General features: G+C 36.0%; 2 long non-coding RNA genes across 2 annotated transcripts; one reads left to right on the forward strand and one right to left on the reverse strand.

Annotated features, from left to right (window-relative positions):
* Positions 1 to 809: 809 nt before the first annotated feature.
* LOC140009663 (uncharacterized) lies at positions 810 to 5,212 on the reverse strand. Its single transcript, XR_011817151.1, has 3 exons — positions 4,471 to 5,212; positions 3,064 to 3,123; positions 810 to 2,460 (listed from the first exon to the last, which is right to left on the reverse strand). It is a non-coding gene; the product is annotated as an uncharacterized lncRNA (long non-coding RNA).
* A 222-nt stretch (positions 5,213 to 5,434) lies between these two features.
* On the forward strand, positions 5,435 to 6,410 carry LOC140009664 (uncharacterized). The gene is made up of 2 exons (XR_011817152.1): positions 5,435 to 5,571; positions 5,834 to 6,410. It is a non-coding gene; the product is annotated as an uncharacterized lncRNA (long non-coding RNA).
* Positions 6,411 to 17,603: the final 11,193 nt, after the last annotated feature.

The raw sequence follows: 17,603 nt of genomic DNA on the forward strand, positions 1-17,603 counted from the left end.
TGATCTAGATAGAGAAAATTAATGACACAGGTGGATGATTTCGTACAAGTTAAGCTGATTTAGATATAAATAATAGAAATATCAATGGAGAAAAATCCATATCCATTTTTCTACTACACAACAAAACCCGAATTCTTTTAATTAAAGAAAGGAAAAAAAATAGATATTGATGGTATCTTTGATTGGGTGTAAAAAAATTTTCTTGTGAAAATTTTTCCCCAAGAAAATAAGTAATTTCATATATTTTCAATTGCAAAAGTAGCTCATGACTAATTCTACCTACCATCAACCACACCACCTATCTCTCCGGCCAAAGACTTTGTGCACCCGCCGCTGCCACCATCCTTACAACGACTCCACAAAACCACCACCATCTCCGTTGTTTCCTTCTTGCGCACTCTCCTTAACTCGTCCACAGGTCTTGCTCGTCCTTACTAGATAGTGTTCTTGTTTTTCTCTTCTCAGCTGACTGTTTCCACTAGGTAGATCGGTTTAATTCCACTATCTAAGATCTAGATTTTGCCATTTTGTCTTAGATGTTAATGTATTCTGCAAAGTTACCATGAGGATGTCGGGAGGGGGTGAGGGGTATTTGACTGCCTAGAAATGGTTTTGAAAGAACAATCGTGTAATGGTACAGGCTAGGAGAATGGAAATCATGTAAGCAACTACCAAATGAATTGATGTAATAGTGAAATGATTAAACTGGAAGCTCAAATTCTCATTAATCAATTCAGGAAGCACAGAGAAATAGAAAATTGCGTAAGATCAAAAGGTGAAGAAAATTATGAAGAAAACTTCAAGAGAAATGAAGAAGGAATTCACTTAATTAAGCAAACTCTATATTTAACAAAATACAACTTAAATCTGGATGAAAAAATGCGAGCTCGTAGGCTCTATGTAGCTCTAACTTCCTTTCCCATTAGCTAATTGAATGAGGGCGCGTTTCCATAAATGACAAAACAAAAAGTTCCAGCTTCTACTTATACTCTTTCTTCTAATCCACAAAAGCGTGCTTCTAAATAAGGGTTCAAACTCACACCTTCAGGAAACTAGCCTCCAACCTTCATGCCTTTTCCCAATCTCTGTCTTCCAGTTCCGAGGTTCCATTTTGACCTGTTCACCATGACAATGCCTCCCTCTTAGCAAGATCTTGTCCTCAAGATTGGAAATTTGGAAAAATTGTCTCAATGTACTCAGCATCTTCCCTGTGGCTTCTTCAGATGATAAATTCCACAATTGGACTAACCATTGCACAACTACAACATTTTTCCTCTTCACCATCCTTCTATCCATCACTGCAATAGGCTCCACCCTCATTCTTCCAGCTCCATCAGTAATTAGGAGTTGTGTGATGGGAACAACATGCTTACTCAAGTTGCTTTTTAGTAAAGAGACATGGAAAACTGGATGAATTAAGGACTGATCTGGCCGTCTCAATCTGTAAGCTACCTTCCCAATTTCGCTTAGAACTTGGTATGGTCCATAATACTTAGTAAAAAAGTTTGAGTCGTCCCCCTCATAGCCACTATATTCTCCTTGTAAGGCTGTAGTCTCAGATACACCCAATCCCCTACGGTAAACTCCCTTTCACTCATCTTCCTGTCTACATACATCTTCATTCTTTGGTATGCCAATTCCAGGTTTTGTTTCAGCAGAATGTCTAACTCCTTCCTTTGCTACAAATAGTCTTTCACAGCAGCCACATTGGTTTGCAAATATGGCCCTAGAGCCAGTTGTGGTGGCTTAAGTCCATAGAGTGCCAGAAAGATTCTGGCCATTATGACAACAGTAAAAGGATGGGCAAGGCTAAAGAAGTGGGAGTACTAGATGTACCTACCCACTATTACCATGATAGTATCTTTATTTTTTGACTTGGGCAACCCTTCTATGAAATCCATAGTGATGTGACTCCAAAAGTGTTGTGGTGTTGGTAAGGGATAGAGAAGGTCAGGATATTGCACATGCATATTTTTGCACCTTTTGCATACATCACACTGTAACACTTCTTCCCTGATGCTCCTATATATTCCTAACTAATAAACAAATTGTTTGGCCCTCAAATAGCTGGCTTAGACTCTTGAGTGACCTTGAATTGAGATTAGGGATGGCAACAGGGAAGGGTATTCGTGGGTGCTCGCTCTGCGGGGCGAGTAATCGAGTGGGAGGTATGACGACCCCACTTCTCCTTAGGGCAAACCCCAGGGTTTCGCGGACCGCCTACCTGACTCTCACCAGGACTCACTCACTCACATTGACTTCAGATATAATATTAATTTAGACTAACTACTAACAATCCATACATGCTTACTTCCCCAACTAAGATTATATCATTTAATATGTACATTCCTCAAAATAATAAATTTGTATGACTTTACGTCAAATACAAAACATTCACCAAGGTAGAATTCCAAATTTTGAGCTTATACTACCGGCTTCCCCTATACCCGTCTTCTACTCCTGTAAGGAAAAACAACTAGAGGGGTTAAGCAAAGTCCAGTGAGGTTCCAAATAAATCCAACCATCCAAAAGCATCATCGCAATCACAATTTAACATTAAGTATGTCATTTAATAAATATCATTCTAAAACAAATAACCCGTTCAATAAAGGATACAGTACTGATATAGGCTGTAGAGGTGACTCCTGTCCGTTTCCAAACATAACACTTACTCCTGTTTAGTGATTCAATGTCATTTGCCCAATTAAACAGTACCCAACATTCTTCTTTCTTCTAGTGTTCGATGATTACCTCAATGGGTCATACTCGAGTATACTAATAAACGATACCCGAAAACTATCGATCGAGCTCGATGCTAGCCCGAATAGGTCGATCGTCAATGGGATTTGGGCCCAAAACGGTCATGCACAGTTTTTAGTAGCAGTTAAACAATTAATAGCTCCTCAAGAGCAATTAGGTCTAGCGCAATAAAGTACACATTCGTCTTTTATAAAAATAGTTTAAGTGTCGAACACAGGCACTTAGAAATTTGCAACAATTCACTAATCAACAAGCAACAACAACTTTAATGTCTAATCACAAATACATACAAGTACCACTCACCAAATCAAGTGCACAGTCACGCCTCGGTTTCGAGGTTTCCTTCTAGCTTACCATCGACTCCTGAAACATGCCCAAGCTACATTTAATAGACCTTTCAATATTACTAACATTCTTTCCAACTACTAAACTCTTTAGTCTAATCAAGTGGAATGTCACATAACTTCTAGTTTAGAAGAGTTATCAAACATGTAGGTTGAATTATATAAAGTTTTATAGCCAAATTCTTGAAAATAAGATTGGAAATCTTACCCTCACTCTCGGCCCCTTTTTAACAGAATTTCTTACTAAGATTACTCAAATTCTCCAAAAACCAGTGAATTGATTCATGCATGCCCTGATTAAAGCTTTAAAAGTTTAATGAGTCAAAATGTGCAAGTTTACAGCCAACATATTAGAGTCGAACCTAGAGTTGAGCTACCAAATCACGGCCTAAGCAGCAATTTTCAGTAAAATAACATCATTTTTTTGGAAATCAAGGCTAAAATTTAACCATGATTCAATGTTCGAAAAGTTTTATCCAAAACGGTTACATGCATGCTAATTTCTAATTAAAATCTTAACTTTCTTTCATGATGTATAAATCATGCAATATATCATGAAGTGACTATAAAGCATGAATCTCTTTGAAAAACTTTAGCAAAATGGAAGCTATAAGTTGGAAAACATAGCTTCATCCTTCGGTTCAAGCAAGAAAATTTCCAACAAGTCTTTCTTCACTTTTTCTCACCAAAATAGCATCTCTCTTACTCACTTTCAACCGTAAATCACACAATAATAGGCTTGTAACATGAGATAAGGTATTAATCAAGCATTCCAGCAAAACTCAGAAAGGAAATTTTGCATCTAAGAGTTGAAAATTCAAGCCTCTTCCACGGTTCAAAGCTGGAAAAATTTCCAACAAGAGGATAGTTTGAAGAAACAAAATTTCTCCCCTAAAATTCTTTATTTTTCACTCAAATCCAACGTGCATGTTAAGATTAATGTGTTATAAAGGATATTGAGCAACAATGTGAGATTTTTCAGTCATAAATCAAGGAGAAAAGCTAGTAAACTCTCTCTCTTTCACTTGGTCAGCTCAACAGATTTTCCAACCAGGTTCTTTCAAAATTTTTCATCCAAGCTACTAATTTTCTCACTCATTTCCATGGCAAATATATCATATATCATTTTTAACATAAGATGAAGCATATGACATGAGTTCTTAGTAAAGAAATCTATCAAAGTTTCAAATACAAAGATGCAAATCAAAACTATCCATCACATGCATCTAAATTGAAATTCCAGCAACATATAGCTTAGAAAGTGAATTTTTCTTTCACAAACCTCCTACATTTTGGCTTAAAATTAACATACACCTAGAGTGCTCAATAGTAATAGAAAAAATGAATGGTTTATAGCAATTGTTACCTCCATTTTCCTCGCAAATCAAAGCTAGAAAATGCATTCACTCTTCTCCCTTAGCTCTCTCTCTCTCTCTCTGTCTGTCTTTGTTTTGGAGTAAAGAAGAAAAATGAGGCTAAGACTCTCTCTCCTCTCGGTTCCAAAATGCAAGCAGTTCAGTCTTCTCTCTCGGCTCTCTCTCTCTCTCTCTTTCTTGTGTGTTGAAGTGAAGAAGAAAAATGACTTAGTCTCTCTTCTCCTCTCAGTTACAAGACAAGAAAAAGGGCAGGTTGGTTGCATGGTAGTTTAGGCATATTCCCTTGGCTATTTGGTTATTTGACAAAATTTTTGACACTTGGCAAGAAGTTGGACATTTGTCAATTGAATATATTGTTTCAAAACTTTATTCAACTATGGCCAAACTAATTTTAATGGTCACACTATTGCCCCATTAATTTGTTCTAATTAGTAGAGTTCCTATAAAGATAATCGTGCAATAATTTAAAGCATTCTTATGCACTTAAATTATAAAGAAACAGTTGAACACATAGATCATTCAATAATAAGATAAATGAAATGCATTTGATCTTTTGGATAAATGTAAATATATGGATAAATTTTTAAGTTCTCACAGTGGGGGTAGGGACGGGGGGAATTTTCCTCTCCCCATTTTAAATAGGGAGAGGGGAGGGGGAGGATATCCTTGCCCCGTCCCCCACGTCATTTAATTAATATAAATAAAATTATATATAATATAATAATCATAAATTAGTTTAAGTAGAATACAACTCTATAATTGGTTATGTGTAATTATAATTAATTATTTATGTATATCATTTTAATTTGGAGCAATATTCATCACCCTTGACGACTCAAAGTGCTTCAAGAGAAACCTAATATTTGCTTCTTGTCTCTTCTTCTCAGCTGCAAAGCTGCTCTAGTGCTCTTCGTCTTTTTTTTTTTCGCTTCCTTCAGTCGTTGCCTTTCTACCCCGCAGCCGCCACTACCTTTACTTTCCCCAAAACCAACTCCTCTCGCTCATGCATCAGGAAAATAAAGAGGAAGAAGAGGGTTGGCTGACCCATCATCGTCGGCCCCAAATTTCTTCAACAAAAAAGCATTGCAGAAGTTTTCTTTATCTTTTTTCTTTTATTTAAGCATTGACTCAAGTTTTTTTGCTTTTGAATCTGTCTATTTTTCATACTTGGATAAATCTGCCTATGATAGTTGATAATGAAATTAAACCTTCTAGATGACAGCCTGCTATTCTCCTTCTATTCAGGACATAGGAATAGGATATGAATGGAAAGAGAAGGCCTTGTTATTATCTGATGTCTCTCCCTCTATAAAATTTTTTATTTGACAGTTTTTTCCTTTTTTTTTTTTGAAGATGGAGGAAAGAGTGAGGACTGAGATAACGAGAAGGTGCTAAAAAGCAGCAGTAAGAGAAAGAATGAAGGATGGTATTTTCCTAATGTGTTGCCATTGTTGATACTACCATGTTTTTAGGTTTTGCATTGTGGGATGTTTGTGTATTTGAAATAATTCAATCACCCGCGGGCATCCGTGGTAGTAGCGGGGCGGGGCAAAAGCAGGGGATGGGAGATGGGGTAAGGGCGAGGACGGGGGGAGAACTACCTGAAGATGGGGTGGAGGGCGGGGGAAGGGTCCTCCCTCCCAAACCCGCCCCGTTGCCATTCCTAATTGAGAAGAATGTAAAGCAACAATTAACCTTTTTCTTATGTCTCCATTACTGCTAACATATATTCTCACTATAATGGTACAGGCTTGGAGAAAGGACATCGTGTAAGCAACTACCAAATGAATTGATGTAACAGTGAAATAATTAAACTGGAAGCTCAAATTCTCATTAATCAACTCATAAAACATAGAGAAATAGAAAATTGCATAAGATTAGGAGGTGAAAAAAATTATGAAGGAAACTGGAGAGAAAGGAAGAAGGAATTCGCATAGCTAAGCAAATTCTATCTTTAACAAAATATAACTTGAATCTGGATAAAAAAAATTGTGAGCTTGCAGTCGATATAGCTCTAACTAACTTCCTTCTTAACCAATTGAATAAGGACATGTGTTCACAAAGGACAAAACAGAAAGTTCCAGCTGCTACTTTTCTTATCAGCTAATTGAATGAGGACACGTGTCTACAAAAGGACACAACATAAAGTTCCAGCAGCTACTTACACTAGATTTGTTTGGAGACCCCAAATTTGGATAATTTTCTTGGAAAAAAAGATTTCCATGATTTGGGTTTTTTGAACATATGTGCCGAATTGAAATTTGAATGCGCCAGATTATGACTAACATAGACACAAAGCTGGCATTTAAAGTTTGTAACACAGATGCGGGTCCCATAGTGTGCCCTATCACCAATCTCTGTCATCACATGGATACATTGACCTGGGTTTTGGAGTTGTGATTAGAAGCATATTTATGTCGACGCAAGATAAGACCTAAAACATTCTACTATTGTGTGGGAATTTTGATACAAAAAATCTTTAATTTATTAGTCTTCCAAGTAGCTAGATTGGTGGGCCACAACCATGAGCAAAATTTGGCTTCCACGACCCATTTTAATTATAAGGTTAAACTGCTCCGGTCATAAGCAAAGTGCAACAACCTTAATAAAAACTAGTCATGTTTGTCAATATTAAAAGCCAAATCGGCACTTGTGTGGGCCACCTAGCACAATCCACCAACTGGCCCGAATTTCTATGGATAGGAGTGCTGGCTCTTCATGAACGATGCCTTATATTTCTATAGGCATTGAACATATGTGCCGCCATTGCATCTCTCATGGCAATCCATTGGTCATTAACTTCGAGGGGAGAATGCAACGGCTGCATCTTCGGATAAGGAGGAATTGCACCGTGAATATCTGGATCTCCCATATCAGGGTTTGCAAAGTACATATCATTCGGCTGTTGATCTCTTATGAAGTTATGCATGGCACAACAGACAATAACTACATTTATTTGAGTTGTCATCATGTAGTTAGGCGCAGCTCCTTGTAAGATTGGATATCTCCTCTTGAGGACACCAAGGGTTCGTTCTATGACATTACGTAGAGCCGACTACCTGTAATTAAACAGTGCCTTGGCAATGACAAATCTCCCCTGCTTACGTCCACTTACATTTGCTTGCCATCCCCTATAAGGTGGTAAGAAATCGGGCAAGTTTCGATACGCTAAGTCCACCAAGTAGTATTTGTCTATTAGTTTTCGTCTTTTGAATTAGTTGTGTGGAATTACTACTGAATATATATACAGGGATTTTAAATTATACCTGGGGATGGCATTGGAAAATAGTTTGGGCCCGTCAGAATCCTATTCAAAATTCGGGCCTCACAGGCACTTCCCTCCCAATCAGTATACACATACTCCAATCGCATATCATGATCGTATACGGCTAACACATTTTGTGACTGAACCCTATGCCTATTGGTGTATGCTACTTGCCGTACGCTTGGGACAGAAGCAGGTATGTGCGTCTTGTCAATGGCTCCAACTGCATCCTTAAAAGTCAAAATAAAAAAACACAAATTAGATGTATTTAGACAATACTAGGGTGGTGGAACACGTTCCCACCCTTGCCTAAAAATTAAACAACCCTTCCCTAACATAGGCCATCTCGTAACGAAATTTCAGACACACAGTTGTTAATTAGAATGGTAGAGCTCATTTGTTAATTGGTATTCTTGTGAAGGGCACGAATATTTAAATGTCCCCATAACTTGTATATTTCAGTGAGCGATATTTAAATTTTTAAGAAACGAATTGCTATAAATGAATATTTCAGATAGAGATATTTCTGAATTTTAGAACCTGCTGCAAAAGCATGGTATAACATAATAAATGAATATTTTTGTTAATATCAATTTTGTTTAGACAGTCTTAACTAATCGTACTTCAAACCACGAATAAAATTTGCTGTCATTTATAATTTTTGGATGGACTTCTTCTTGCCGTTTTGGAGTAATGATGAACTGAGCGAATGTGCATAGCCCCCAAATGACTTCGTGAATATTTTGGTATACTGTCTCCGTCGAATAGTTGAATCGGTTAACAATCATTCGCATTCATATGTTGTGACTCATCATGACCAAAGTCATCGCCAGTGCCTTCTCTATTGTAACCCATTTCTGATGATTCTGTGGGACAAATCCACATTCGGATAATACGTGACACAATCTCATGAAGGAATCTACAGTTAACCTTGTTGCATCCATAATTCGGGTATGGTGGCTTGTTATTAATTCTTTAACTCAATATCGACCAATTAATGCTGATGTCCTACACGGTACCTTCTGGATAGGCCCCCCGTATGGTTCTGCATTTGGACTGAATAATAGGGCGGCACTAGCTATAAATAGAATATCATCTTCATCCGATGACGAGCTAGTGCCTTGGCCATGATAGAAGGCATCCATTTGTCCTTAGGGCAAACAAGAAAGAAGTTGTAGATCATATACTACTAACTATAGAAATGAGATGTCGATATGATGGAGGGATACACTCAGCCAATCCTTATAAAGGCAAGAAAACCCTTCCATGCTACTTGTTCGTTACATAGATAAATTGGGGTACACGTGATCCCTGTGGGAACTATTAATTAGGTTATGAGTCAGATCATCTTTGTTAGTACCAGCAAATTTTTGCAGCCTTGCTTGAGGCAGTGTGTCAGTAACAAGAGCTGATGTTCGCAAAAAGATAAAACGAGCAAGGCCACACGATACATCAAATCGCATGGGACTTATGCTCAATAGTTGCATAGTCACATGCCCTATATAGCGCCATGCGTCTAGCCCATAGTTAATTAACGTTTTACGAGTAGAATCCTTCGGCAATCATTCGACATAGGCTTATGCAATTTACTCCAATTTTTTGCCGATAAAGCTTGGAAGATTGTTAAAAAAGTTGGCAAAGTATATCTTAACTGGCATCGGAGGCCTTTGGTTTGTGGTTTGGCTAAACGTTGGGTTTAATTAATTCCTGCTATCTTGAGATAAGGATATCATCAACATCAAGGTTGTGGGGACACCCTGTTGGAAGCTAACCTGGATACATCCTTAAATTGTTCCCTAAATTTGGTTGATATTTATTCACGCCCAATTTATTATTTCAACATTTGGATGTGAATCAGTTATGAAAAATTGCATTTCCAAACAAAGGCCGAACCATTTACAATGGGTTTGTTTCTTAAAAAGGATTATCCGATATTTTCATGAATAACAAGTTACCCAATCAGCTATTTATTTACCAAATTGGGACCTTCCAAAATGGCAAAAGATTTCCCTGGCCGGCGGCCATTTTCTTGTATGTGCAATTTTTTATGGGCTGAAAACTTCGGATTTGCAAATTTATATCACGTAAATAACTAATCTCAATATTAACTTTCTTGATACATTAAGTAATCTCATAATTAACTTTCTCCTTGCATTATTAAGTAATCTCATAATAAATATTGTTTAGTTAACTTTTGCGATACATTTAAGTAATCTCATTATTATTAATTAATATCAACAAATGGAATGGCAAACTGTAGTAAAAATACACATTATCTGGAATTGAGCTTATCTTGTTTGCCAAATTAGATTTTGTGGTAGCACAAAAGTTCCAAAATGTATTGCTATATAGATAATTAAAGGTGAGAAAAATCCTAAAAATACAATTAAGAAAATCCCAAAAATCACCACAGTAAGTGGTATTTTTCATAATCCTAAAAGAAATAAATTATAAAAAAGTACACATACCTAACCTTACAACGAAGTGGTATTTTTCATAAATTTAATTCATTAAAATAATAAAACTTAGCGTAATAGTTGTACAATTTTTGCACATGAACAAATAAATAATAAATAATAATGCAAGGCTCGACAAAAGTTGTGACGACCCCACCTCACCTTAGGGCGAATCCAAGGGTTTGGCGGACCGCCTGCCCAACTCGCGCTAAGACTTACTCACTTACATTCTTGAAATAGTCTTTCACGCCTCTAGATAAGCATAGAAGTTCCATTCATCTAAGAATTTCAACTTAATTTACAACCCAAAAGTGTAACATAGGAGTACATTGCCAAAGATCCCAAATACATTTCATCTACAAAAGTACAAGTGCATGAAGATTATATACACTAGTTCATGTTTACTTGCTCCGGCCTTCACTCCTGTAAGGAAAACAAAACTAAATAAATGAGCTAAAAGCCCAGTGAGGTTCCTAAGCAAGCAATCAGGTAGATAAAACATGAAAGTATCACATTTAACAATGTACACATTTTTCACAGTAATAAATAGTCATTCAAGAAACAATCATTCAATCATTGGAAAGATATGTGCTCACTTGGAGCCATTCATTCAATCATTCAGTCGCCGACCAATTCCCTTATTCCTTCGACATTTGAAAACATTTAACAGTGAAAACCCCTTCAGTATTCATTTCAATCATTGCATTGTATTCACTGGCAAGTTCTCCACCAGATTTCGTGATCGTACTCGAGTATACCAAACACTGTCCCAGGGTCACTAGCCGCCCGACTGAGTTCGCTTCTGGCTCGAGTCGACTGGCAACAAAGGGCAAGGGCCCAATTCAGTCAAAGGCTTACATTTATGCACAAGTAACATTCAATCACTTGATCATTGAAAATTCACATTCACTTAGGTCGAGTGCGATAAAGTACACACTCGCCCATTGAAAATCCATTTAACAATCATTGAAAAGCATTTAACATTCAAACAAACGTTCGTAACATTCTACATAGTCATTGGTAGCACAACATGCAAGGAACACTCACCTTTTTTTAAAGTAGAGCAACGCTAAAAGTTCGATCCCGGATTGTGCTCGTTTCCCGCGTCAAACCCTAAAAGTAACTAAGACAAGGTGTCATGGTCCGACCATTCAAAACTTAGGTTAATAAAGTGCTCACTTGAGACTTAATTATGAGCCATACGCCTATCTAAGTTTGGCCTCTCGAAACACAAAGTTCAAAGACAAATTTGAAACCCAATCAAAGAATATCCAAGTGCATTCTAGGGCTTTGGTTCAAGTGAGTTATTAGTGCAAAATGAAAAGCACTTAGACTCACAAGATGTAAGAAACCAAAAGAGGAAAATTGGATATTTACAACTTATGAAGTTTAGCAAAACATACGTAAGATATACACACGACTTTTAGAAAAAAACAACCAACCTCGAGTCTAAAGTTGGGCAAACGAAACTAGAGAGCATGATAGAAGAAACCATTGGATTTGTTTGGATGATTTATTTGAGATAATTACTGTAGCACTTTTTGTGATGTGATGTATATGAGATAAAAATGTAATTGAAATTTGTGAAGTAAATTATTTTGTTTCAAAACTATGCAATCCAAACACACTCATTGCTTTTCCTTTTGTTTTACACATGATTTTTGTTAAAATTTCAGCTCATATGTCACTACCAAGGTGGAATCAAGCAAACGCAAGTAACCTAAGTCCACATCAACCCAAAATCACCCCTCTAACATCACTCATAACACAAAAAAGAAAGTAATAAAAATTTCAGCAGCATTTCCCCTTATTTTCTTAACTTTTCCATTCAAACTCAACACCTATATTCATAGCAATCCAACCTCAATCACAACCACAAGTTATAGGCTATAAAGTACACTTGTTTAAGGCCACAAAACCATCCAAAATAGCCAATTTATCTAGCCCAAAATCAACCACAACAAAGCTGAAATTTGAAACCCTAAGCTGAAATTTTCAACTACAAGCTGAAATTTCCTATAATCAAGCCAAAATAACATATAAAAACTAGAAAATTCACATGGCAAAACTACTAGATCATAGCCAAACTCAAACCATCATGTCAAGGCTGAAATTTTTCACTTAAAGTTGAAATTTGCCAATCACCACTTAAACCTGAAATTTTCCATGTAAACTACCAAAATCAAGCCTTAAATCCACTCATATGCAAGTTATAAAAGAAAAGATGGTTTCTTGATGTAGTTACTTTGAAACCCTATGAAGAAATGGAAACCAAGAGCTTCTTTCTCCCAAATCTCTCCACTAAAGTCCTTAATCCTTCCTAAAGGTCACATTTTATGGAGTAGTTTGCAAGTTTATGGTGAAAACTCAAGGATTTAAGCAAGAATTGAAGGTTGAAGATGAAGTCTCTGCAAGTTTATGGTGAAAACTCAAGGATTTAAGCAAGAATTGAAGGTTGAAGATGAAGTCTCTCTCTCTCTCTTTTCCTCTCATGAAGTTCGGCCAAGGGAAGGGGAAGAATGAAGGGTTTTTGGTCAATTTTTCTTTTAATTAAAGGCTAAGAAAGGCCTTAGTCAAAGTCCAAGCTTCATAGCGTTTGTGACAAGTGGCACTCTAAGGTTAATCCTCATCCTATTGTTTTCCAAATGCTAAAATATCTAACCAACTTTTAATTATCTCTTAACACCTTATAAAATAATATCCCTTTGCACAAAACTCCTCCTAATCTTCAAAAATTTATCGCACACACCTCACTAGTGGGTCTTACTTTCATAATGCATTACGAACTTAACATGTACTAATTTATACAAGAAAAATGGTTAAAAAACTTGATTTACTTATAAAAATATCTAGGAAATTAAGATAAGCAAATAAGTAAGTAAAGTAAAATTAAAAGGAAATATAAATTAATTTTCCAAAAATAGGAGAAAATTAAAAATAATTTTCGGGTTCTCACAAAAGTACATCAATAAGTTGTCTCTTAAAGCAAACCAAATCCATATTCATTACATAAATGAAGGGAAGACGAGTCAGCTATCAAGCTTTAGGTTCAGTAGAATTTAAACATAATCTTTAAAAGTACACATTTTGAAGAAATAAAATTGTTCACAGGCTTCCCTCCAGGAAAAGCCAAAATAAAAAAAAACCTTTGGTGGCGTGCGACGGTGGCTCCAATGGGAAGAGAAGCCATGCACAGGCATCCACACGGTACTACTTTCCAGATTAGCCCTTCTGGGGGGCAATCTCCAAAGAATTAAGCCAGTACTCTTGAAGCTAGCGATTGAGACTCAGGAAAGTTTTTCGCCACTTGTCACCCTGTAGTTGTATAACAGCAATGACCTTCCTCCCTAGATGCATGCCTGTGAACGATTCCACAACCTAAACTCCGATTGTAACATCGAATTTCTCAAATTTATTTTTGCGGCAATCACAAATCTTTAGTTTTGCTAAGGCTAGGTTAGAGAGCGAGTTGGCACACTCAATGAAAGGATTTTCTGAACTCATACTGGATTTGCTTCCACGAGATCCCTGTACCGAGATCGTGGCCCCTTGATTGCTTAATATCCGTTTACTAGCCGCTTTGGGAGCTTGCTAGTATAACTTGGCATCTGGGCCAAGGTTGTACATTTCCTCACTACATTGCGAAGATGACTGCCTTCCAAACTGAGAAGCTTGATTCTGTCGAATGCCATGTGCAGATGGAACTGTAGAAGAATGAGCTTGGCTCCCTATGGCAGTTTCCCCTTCCAAGACCTCAGATAGTATAGAACATTTATCGATGCACTAGAAATGTCTAAAGTTCCTATAATCCTAGTTCTCCTATTTATAAGTGACAATAACGTCAAGCCTTTAATATCCTCTTGAACCCAACGAAACTTATTTGGGGGGAGGGGGAGAGAACTCTCTCAAATCCACATTTATGGTGGGCCAAGTGTATAACCAAAAGAATTATCATATGAATTTATCTCAAGTCTTTTGAACTAGTAGTATAGAAGAAAATTTCGGTCTTACAACATAATAGGGTATGTCAGTCATGAATTATACCAACGGAGTAAATGAAAAGAAATTGTAAAGAAGCATGAAGTGAATCCTGAACTGATATGCACGCTATAAGATGTCAAGACGAGTAAGTAGAACAAAAAAAGCTTAATACAACTACATTTAGTAGTGATGAAGCATTAGATGGTCAATTTATTCGAAGGCTAAGACAAAAAAAACAATAGTCATTTCATATGGTGAATATAGTAACCATCTGTGCAAGAATGTAGACAAAGATAAAAAAAAAAAAAAAACATTTTCCCTACTCCATAATAAAGAAGGGTGGAGGGTTGTTACCATTTGCAAACTGTTTCATTGAGAATCATTAGCCAAGAAGCACCTCATATTCTCATCCCAATCAATACCAGTTTTGGACGAATGTCGCAAACCTTTTAACTTGGCAAAGGCATGCCAAATCCTCTTGAGGTGGGAGAACTTAGAATGGTAGATGGTCCAGGCATACTACTTTCCCCAGGTACAGTTAAGGTGTACAACAAGTTTCATCCAATTGACCTCTGATGCGATGTTTGGATTCCACTTTCCACTCTTTTTTCCATTCAACGTATGTCAAATAGAAGTGCATCTCCATGTTTTCATCCCAATACGCCTTTGCAATGGTGTGGTCTCAAGGCATCTATATGTAGACACCAAAATTTTTTCAAAAAAAATTGTTAATTTTTATTGTATCTTTATTTATATTATTGATTAAGTAATCATTTTTATTTTGTGTTATTTTGTAGGAAAAGAAGAAGAAACGAAATTTTAAAATATTCTTCATTTTTAGCCCAATCCAAAAGAAAAAAAAATCCAACCAAAATCCAATCAAAATTCCCTCCAAAACCCAACCAAAAATCCCCCCAAAATCCAAACAAAAGCCCAAGAAAAAAATCCAACAAAAGTCCAGAAAAGAAAGGAGGCCCATTAGCCCATTTTCAAAAAAATAAGTAAATAAAATCACAATTTTACGCGCGTGTGCATCTTCCTCTTCTTCCTTCGCACCAGAACGACAGTACAAGAAGAACAACTGGTTTTTGAGGCAAGTAAAATTCGTTTTTGGTTCTTATCTCTTCCCCTCGAAGGTTAGTACGTACTAGGACACATCATCACCAAAAATCCATCAAGAAAACAGCTGGCAAATGGATCTAAAAGACCAAATAAAGCCACAAAACCTAGTTTCAATCTCGGCCATTATTCTTATGGTTGTAGCTCATTGGTTTCATTTAAAAGGCTGAGAAATGTGCCTTTAGGGTCAGGAGGGAGAGTTTAGCAAAGTCGGCCAAGGAGAAAGACAAAAAAGAAAAAAGAAGAAACGAGAAGAAAAATAATTATCTGAAAAAGAAAAAAACTACACACAGGGCTGATGAATCAGCCCTGTTTCTCACCAAAATCCGACTTCGATCATAGCCTTCTAAGTGAGATCTTTGTTTCTGCATCATCTATGATCATAGGGGAGCAACTTTCATTTTAAAAAATTCCTGAAAAAGGTCCCTAAGTCCCTCGAATTAAGGCCTGAAGTTGCGGCTTCATCAGTACTTGAATTTCTGCGACAGAATCTTGTTTGCTTCATTTCAAGAGCTGGTGTGCATTTTTTGGAGATTTCCCATGTTTGTTTGAATCCACAAGCATCCGAAGGTAACTATAGCTCTTTCTCTTGGTTGATTTAATGCCTTGCATGCAAGTTTGAATCCATTAAACGTGAATTTTAGATCTTGTTTTGTGGTCCGGTTTCATGTTTTTATTGTGCCCGTTTCATGATTATTGCTGGTCTGGTAATGGTCTATCAAGGGTCTGATGAGTCTCGTCCAACTAGGAAGATGGCATGAAAGCTTTTAACCAAGGATGTTTTCTTCTTTTACTGACTTTGTAGCTTATAAATTAAAGCCCCTTTTTTTTTATTTTGTGATTGGATTTGGAACTTTTGAAGGAAAGTTATCTTCCTTCTTTTACTCATAAATCCGGGAAGGTACGGGCTGTAGAACTTGTGTTTTGTTGTCTTCTTTTGTTTTATTTGCCAAAGTAAAACATAAATAGGTTGACAAGAATTATTTCTCCATTAGCTGTGCATGCTTGTTTCTTCTCCCCTTGGTTGGCTGCTGAGTATAATGAACGTTTAGATTGGTCAGAATTGATTTGGGTTTATTTGGGTCCCAAGGAATTTGCATTTTTGCCCCAATATTGGTATTATTATACTAAGGCCCAAAACTTGTGAAAAATGGACAAGTTTCTTCCCTTCAAAGTCTTGATTTCCTTTTATATGTTATATGCATGTTTTGAGTGGATTAATGTTGTTCTTTTATGTATAACTGGGGCTTGAATGAATTTGTTAAGTTTAGATTTTTTTTAATTAGACAATTTAAGAAATTAACGTGAATGGTTTTGATTTAATGGGCTAGTGTTTTATTTTTTTATTTGTTTGTTTGGGTTTGTGACATGGGTTTTAAAACTCAACCTCAATGTTTTTATTAGGTTCAAGGTTGTAAAAATGAATTGTGTTGGGCTGTCTTTAAATAAAATGGATCTGTTTATTTTTTCTTGGGCCCAAATCACTTCAGCCCAAATGCGTAAAATAGCCTAATGATGTTTTCTTGAGAAACCATAAACGAATTTTGCGATTTAGCCCCTAATCTTTTGAGTAATTTTGTTGTGACTCATAAATTTTAAATTTATTTCACTTAGGTCCTTAATTTAATTACATTTTGGTTCCTAAACTTTATTTTTATTCAATTTAACCCTTGATCTTTTTAAGAATTATAATTTGATCTTAAAAACTTTCTAAGTTTTATAGTTTAGTCCCTATTAGTTTTTTGATTTCTCAATTACAATTGTTTCTCTTTTTTAATTGTTAATTGTGTTTCATTTAAATATATTTAATCTGTAAATTCTAGATGTCTTATGTTTATTTATATTTTTACAATAATAAGAGGAATTTAGTATATGTTTTCATTCTCTTTTAAAAATTATCAATTAAATTGGTGCATTGACCCGTTTGTTGATTTTGAAAAAATAGACAACTTTCTCTTCCCCTCATTAGCCGCTATTTCAAAAGGGAGGTATATCTATTATTCTTTAAATTTTTCTATATGCTCCTATGTGTTTATATGTTTATCTATTTTTTCTTTCATTTATTTATTTTAAACTTTTATTCATTTTGTGTTTGTTTAAATTAAGTCTTGTGATTGTTTGGAGGGTACTTAAATGCCCAAATTGTAATAGATAGGTAATATCCTTTTGTACAATAAATGTAATTAGATAGGTAATATAATAAATAGGTTTTATTTTTTACAAGAAATATAATTAGTTAGATAAATGTAATAGATAGGTTAGATAGGGTTATTGTCTTATATTTTTCCTTTTAGATTGTAGT

This window comes from Coffea arabica, chromosome 6e (assembly GCF_036785885.1).
Source record: "Coffea arabica cultivar ET-39 chromosome 6e, Coffea Arabica ET-39 HiFi, whole genome shotgun sequence".
In the NCBI taxonomy this organism is placed as follows: Eukaryota; Viridiplantae; Streptophyta; class Magnoliopsida; order Gentianales; family Rubiaceae; genus Coffea; species Coffea arabica.